This window comes from Vespula pensylvanica, chromosome 18, assembly GCF_014466175.1.
Source record: "Vespula pensylvanica isolate Volc-1 chromosome 18, ASM1446617v1, whole genome shotgun sequence".
NCBI lineage: Eukaryota > Metazoa > Arthropoda > Insecta > Hymenoptera > Vespidae > Vespula > Vespula pensylvanica.
The window spans coordinates 2,824,023-2,831,189 of NC_057702.1; the positions used below are offsets into that span (position 1 = coordinate 2,824,023).

A 7,167-nucleotide genomic window follows, 5' to 3' on the forward strand; every position below is an offset into this window, starting at 1 on the left:
TCTTTCTTTCTTTCTTTCTTTTCTCTCTCTCTCTCTCTCTCTCTCTCTCTCTCTTTTCTATAATCTCCTAGATTACGTTTATATTTTTATTTAAAAAAAAAAAAAAAAGAAAAGAAAAGAAAGAAACATTTGTAGCACAATATAATACAATACAATATATATTATTAACCAATTAAGTTGGTCATTTATTCGGAATAGTTTCTGTCGTAATTAACGCGTACTGGAATTTCGATAATTTTGCGGTAGTTTGACTGGTGGTTTCGTTATAACACCTCCCAGAGACAGAGAGAAAGAGAGAGAGAAAGAGAAAGAGAAAGAGAGAGAGTAACATTGAACGTAATTAACCGGTCGATTAATCGACCAATAATATCACGAGATTTCGTTGGTTATCGGCTAAAATTGGAGGAATTAAACAGGACATGAAGGCCCAGTCCAGGGTTTCTCTAACCCGAACGAACGTGGATTCCACTTATGCTCGAACCGGCTGTTAATGAACGGATTTAATAAAGCGCGCCGATGTGGAGAACCAGTTCGTAATTTATTTATTACATTCATTACGATGCGCATAAATTTTGCCGAACGTTTTCACCGACGTTCTTTTCTCTCGATCGTGGGACGAATAATGAATGATTTTTTGTTCGAGGACGATCGACTACATATATATCGGTTTTGTTCTCGATCCTCGATCGTCCTTTTCAAACTGTTAACTTTTAAATCAACGCTAGATATATCAAAGTTCTATTGAAACATTAATATTACTTAATTAATCTCTGATTTCGTTTCTTTTTCACTGGGTATTAACATTCGTCTAATTAATAAAATTTTCTTTTCTCGATTCTTACATTTGCATCCTTAATTTATTTATCATCAATATCTTTCTTACTTTAACAAAATAAATATCTCTGAGAAGGTTTGCATTAAAGTTGAAACATTTCTAAACGAAAAGCATAATTATTTAACTAATCGATCGTCCCTCGATCGATCGATCGATCGATCGATCGATCGATCAATTCGTTTCGTTCCTCTTATTTTTTCTTCATTATCTTCCTTTTATTTATTTCCTTCCTTCTTTTACAACGAAAGAAAAACATCTTCTAAGATGAGACTGTTTGCGATTGTCAAACTTAGGGTCGCGAAGATCTTCTAAAGTTTCTCCCTCTCTATTGGTTCTAATCAGCTAAATCCCTTCCCCTACTCCTGTCTTTCTCCATTTCCCTTCGAGTTCTCTCTGATCTATCTTCTCTTTTAGTTTCAGTAAGGGAGTTAGGTACTTACTTATTTACTTACTTGCTTGCTTGCTTGCTTGCTTCCTTGCTTGCTTGCTTGCTTGCTTGCTCGCTCGCTCGATGTTTAAACTCACCTCATCGTATACGTGAGCTCTTCATATGTGAGAAGGACTGAGACTCTAACCCTTAACTCTATTTTCGTCGATGATTAACATGCGTGCGAATGAACGCGTTAATCCGTAATGTAATATGAACATCGAGAAACCTCAAAAGGGATCGACTGCAATTGCGTCTTGTTTTCAAAGTCACCCCTATAATCGTCCTCTTCGTCCTTATCGTCATCGTCATCGTCGTCGTCGTCGTCGTCGTCGTCGTCGTCGTTTGGACTACATAACTTCACGTTTCTACCATTCCGAATGTGTTAATTGGTTAGCTCATTAAACAGCCCACGCGATCGCTCAATTTTCTCTTAAAACGAGCAATATCTCAACGCGTTTACGATCACAGGTAATAGTCGTTGTATTTTTTTCGACAATAATCGATCTTATGATTAACGATAAACTCGTTATTTTCTTTTGCAAGCTCTTTCTTTCTTTCTTTCTTCTTCTATTTTTTATTTTCGAGGCAATTTTTTCGAAGCGAGTAACAGGAAAGAAACGTGGGAGAAATTTAAATCGCGTTAAAGGACGACGATCATCGTCAACGTCGTCGAATCGTCCTGATTTTTTCTTTTCTTTTTCTTTTTCTTTTTCTTTTTCTTTTTTTTTTTTTTTTTTTTACCTTTTCTTCCATGGATTGACAAGTATATGGGAGGATTGAATACGGAAACGATGATGGATGTGTGACGCTGAATAATCACGATCAAACAATGCAATTACAATTTTGATTCATTAATGCACGGTTCAACGTCCATCTAACGGATCCTATCTTGTTAAATCACGTTTTATATATATATATATATATATATATATATATATATACACACACATATTATATACGTCATTCGTTTACAAATTGATATCGATCGAAGAGACGATTTAAAAAGAAAGATAGAAGAAAAAAATAGAAGAAGAAGAGTAATAATCACAATTTTCCATTAAACGTTTCAATTACATCGATACACACACACACACACACACACGTGTGTGTGCACTTATTATATATATATAATATATATAATAATATATATAATATAATATATATTTATATATATATAGATATTAATAAACATATATATATATGTATATATATATAAACACATAAGTATCGATTCGATAGAGTTTAAAAAAAAAATCGAATCTTCCCGCCAAATTAACACTCTCTCTCTTTCTCCCTCTCTCCTTGCTGCACATACATCCAAGAACATAGACAACACACACACACACACACACACACACATATTAGTAGCAACATTTCCTATATTCACCATTGCGATTCCGATTTCCGTAACAAAACGAGGGACGAAAAATCCGGTAATTCGACGTGGGTTATCCCCTTGTGATGCTCGACTCGAAACGATCGTGTCGATATCCTCCCGGGATGCGTCTATACAGAGAGAGAAAGACAGAGAAAGAACGAGAGAGAGAAACAGATAGACAGAGATAGACAGAGAGAGAGAGAGACAGACAGACAGACAGAGAGAGAGAGAGAGAGAGAGAGAGAGAGAGAGCAAGCTGTAGTAGAGAATATCGACAAGGAGGAAGAGAATATGAGAGGAGTGGGGGGGGCACTACCCTTTCTCCGACACGGCCCTGCGCTGCTACTCCCCGTCTCCCCCCACCACTACCGCAGGACTCGTTGCGTGGTGCAGGCAGCCGGCAGTTCGGTCAGTCTCGTTTGTACCGTCGTCGTGAGTGCTTCGTCTAATTTCGCTGTTCTCTCGACACAATAGCTTTTTTTTCTTTCTATCTCTCTTCCTCTCTCTTTCTCTCTCACTCTCTCTTTCTCTCTCTTTCTCTCTCTTTCTCTCTCTATCTCTCTTTTTTCTTTCTTTTCATTTCTCTCTTTTTCTATCTGTCTATCTGTCCGTCCTTCTCAGTGTCGTCAGTCTTATTTCGTGTGAACCGTTAAATCACGTGGCCGTTGGAAGAAGAGAAAAAATAATAATCATAATAGTAATCGTAATCATAATAATAATCGTCATCAGAATATTCCAGTAAAAAAAAAGATAGCCGTTATTGTAACGGCTAAATCGCTTTTTTTTTTCTTTCTTTCTTTCTTCCTTCCTTTCGTTTCTTTTTTTTTTTCTTCTTTTTTTCGTCTTTTTCTTTATCGCGCTCGTGTGTTTTATTTTACGTTTTACGTTTCAACGTTTTTCGGCTGCTGCTGCTGCTGCTGCTGCTACTGTTACTACACTACTGTGTTTCTTTCTTTCTTTTTCTTTTTTTTTTTTTTTTTTTCGTTTTCTCGATTGTAAAAATAAAGTGTCGTCTGTCGTTACTACATGGAAGAAGAAGATAGAACATCAACGAGCTCGTCCAAGATTTTCATAATAGACGTTAATTTCGAGGAATAATGCTGGCCATCGTCGTCGTCATCATCGTCTGAGGAAATTGAAAATTGAATCGATGGAGGATGATGTTAGATGGGAAAGAAGGTAATACTTAATATCGTTATAATATCGTTTTAACTTTATGTAATTTAATATAAATGTGTTTCTTTATATATATATATATATATATATATATATATATATATATATATTACACGTTGATTGATCGACGAACATGTTTATACTTGTTTCTACTATCTCTTTCTTTCTTTCTTTCTTTCTTTCTTTCTTTCTTTCTCCGGCCAAAGTTATTCTACACGCACGCGTTAACCTTACAAAGGACGAAGAGAGGTTAGAAACTGTAATAACACGATATATCTTTGATTACCTAATAATATTTCTTTGATATGTGTGTACGTTTATATGCTTTGTGTTTTTCGATAATATATCTATATTTCGTAAGACGAAAGCGTCGATAATTTAGTTTAAGAAATTCTTAGCACTTGGACACACGTACGACGAAGCTTCTATCGAATAATTAGCAGTGATATTTACGAAATATTATTTCATCGTATTCGAAGATATATATATATATATATATATGTAGTCGTAATTATCGTTATAATTTTCGTCATAATTTTTGAAAGATTTCGTCTGAATTTTTTTGTCGAAATTCGCCATCTTCGATCACGTGATATCACGTGTAATAAGTTTAAGGTTAAAATATATTAGATCGATTATAAGACTACGTAAAGCAACGAAATTCTGAGAACGTATGTATCAGATACGATTTTATTCGAAAACTGCGTTTCGATGTTAAAACACGTAATACGTTCTGATTTTTTTCAATCGTTATCTCGACATACGCAAGAAATCCTCTCGTACTCACTCGTCTTAGATATTACTATTAGAATAGTAATTTATTTACGTCATTTATTTACGATTTATAGAGACGAAAAAATGTTAGGATAGAAATCAACGAAATAATTTATCATCGAATAAATCTCGATGAAATGTTATAGGTTAAATCGTATTGGAAATACATGGAACGAAGTTTCGTATTAGATTCGATTTTCTAAACGTTTAAAACTTGTTCGATCTAATTACGAAGTACAAGTAATATATTTTTGAGGTTATAGTAGAACCGTAATTTATACGAGAATTTAGTTAGAAGAATATTAATTCAACGAAAATTTCTACGATACGAATCGACGTGATTATTTTATTAACAAAATTTACGTAATTAAATTCGATTTTGTTTAATAATGTTTACAATTTTTACGACGAACGCGTAATATCTTTTTATTTTTTATTTTTATTTTTTTTTTATTTTTTATTTTTTATCAGACGTTATCTAAATAGACGTAAGAAATCGTAGTACTGTAGGTATATTAGAACAATCGTTTATACGTTATTTAGTTAGGATATTAATTCAACGAAAATTTCTACGATACGAATCGACGTAATAGTTGATTAACAATATTTCGAACGTAATTTATTAATTAAACTAATTATTTAATATTTAAGTAATAAGACTAGATTTTCTAAAAGTTTGAAATTTTTACGATTTACTACGACGTATACGTAATATGTTTTTATTTATATATATATATATATTTTTTTTTTTTCTTCAATCGTTGTCTCCAAGGACGTATGTATATTCAGATACATCAGAACAATTATTTGTTAACTCAATTTAGCTACGATTAATACAATGAAAATTCAAAGAACGTATATTTAGATACATTAGAACAATAATTGATACGCAATTTAGTTACGATTAATATAAGGAAAACTCTTACGATACGAATCAACGAAATATTTTATTACAAAATAAAAATCTTATGAAAATATCGTACATTGGATCGATTCGATTATAGAAAATCAAATTTCCAACGTAATTAGATTCAATTTTCTAAACGTTTGAAATTATTTTTACGATTTACTACGACGTACACGTAATATGTTTTCATTCATTCATTCATTCATTTATTTATTTATTTATTTATTTATTTATTTTTTCGATCGTTGTATCCAAGGACGTATGTATATTCAGATACATTAGAACAATTATTTATACGAATCAATCAAAAATATTTTATTGTGTGTGTGTGTGTGTGTGAAAAAATAAAAACTAAAAATATCGTACATCAGATCTACTCGAACACAAGTAATAACAATTTCAAACTTAATTAACTTCGATTCACTCAACGTTTAAAACTTCAATTAATTTCGAGATACAAATAACACGTTTTAGATATATTAAGAAAAATAATTTATTGTAATTACTAATACTCGTTAATATATCACTTGACAAAATATTTTCTTACAAAAAAAAAAAAGAAAAAAAAAAAGAAAAAAGAAAGAAATCACATTAAAATATCTTACATTAGATCGACTCTAACAAGAATAATGAAAATCTCAAACGTAATTAGATTCGATGTTCTCGAACGTTTAAAACTTTTCTATTAATTTCCCCATTAATTTCAAGTAATCAAAATTTCAAACGTAACTTTGTCAACGTCGAAACTTTACCCCTTAATTTCGACGTTTTCAAACACACTTTTTTTACACAAACTTTTTTTTTTTCTTTTTCTTTTTCTTAAATCGTTATCTTAACAAACGTACGAAATCATCGTACACGTAGATACTCTTAGAAAAGTAATTTTTAGACTCGATGATCCGTTCTAACGACGAATAATATCGTAGCTTTGTATCTCTCCCTCCCATTCTTTCTCTCTCTCTTTCTCTCTCTCTTTCTCTCTCCCTCTTTTGGTATATACCGCTCGAACAAACTTTTTCCCAAAGGGGCAGTACTGCAGAAGAGAGCTTAGTCGAACGAGAAAGAAGGCGAGAAGCTGCACCACGATATCGTTTGTCGGGGGTCGAGGGTTGAAACGTTCTCGTTCACGATTCTCTAATGGGAGAGGTTCGACTGCGAAATGCGTTCGTTTAAACCACGCATTTTCTACTTTAGTTGACAACAAAGAAAGATTATAAAGAGAAAAATATATATATATAAATATATACATATACGTACATATATATGTATGTATATATATATATATATTTTTTTTTTTCATAATTAAATTTTTCTCGAAAAGTTGAATTATCACGTAACTGTTTAGAAGTATCAACTCTTTTTTTTTTGTTTTGTTTTCGGATAAAACAATTATTTTTTTTTTCTTCTCTTTATTCAAGTAAAAAGAGATTTGTTTACGACAAAGATTATAAAAAGAAAGATACATATTCTTTTATTTTATATCAATTTCTTTTTTCTTTCTTATATTTCTTTCTTTCTTTCTTTTTCTCGAAATATACGTATCGCGTCGTTTTCTAAAATCTCAATTACTCCTTCTTTTTCATTATAAAGTATAGTACGTTTGTTTTAGTCGTTATCTTAAAAAAAAAAAAAAAAAAAAAAAAAAAAAAAAAAAAAAAAAAAAAAAA

The 7,167-nt window shown here is 31.7% G+C and overlaps 1 protein-coding gene across 1 annotated transcript in view; it reads left to right on the forward strand.

Moving 5' to 3' along the window:
• Positions 1-3,590: 3,590 nt before the first annotated feature.
• LOC122635600 overlaps positions 3,591-7,167 on the forward strand; it is a 58,212-nt gene continuing 54,635 nt past the window's right edge. The window contains exon 1 of the mRNA XM_043825982.1: positions 3,591-3,822. The gene's annotated coding sequence lies outside the window, so the exon portion shown is untranslated. The remainder of the gene's footprint in view (positions 3,823-7,167) is intronic.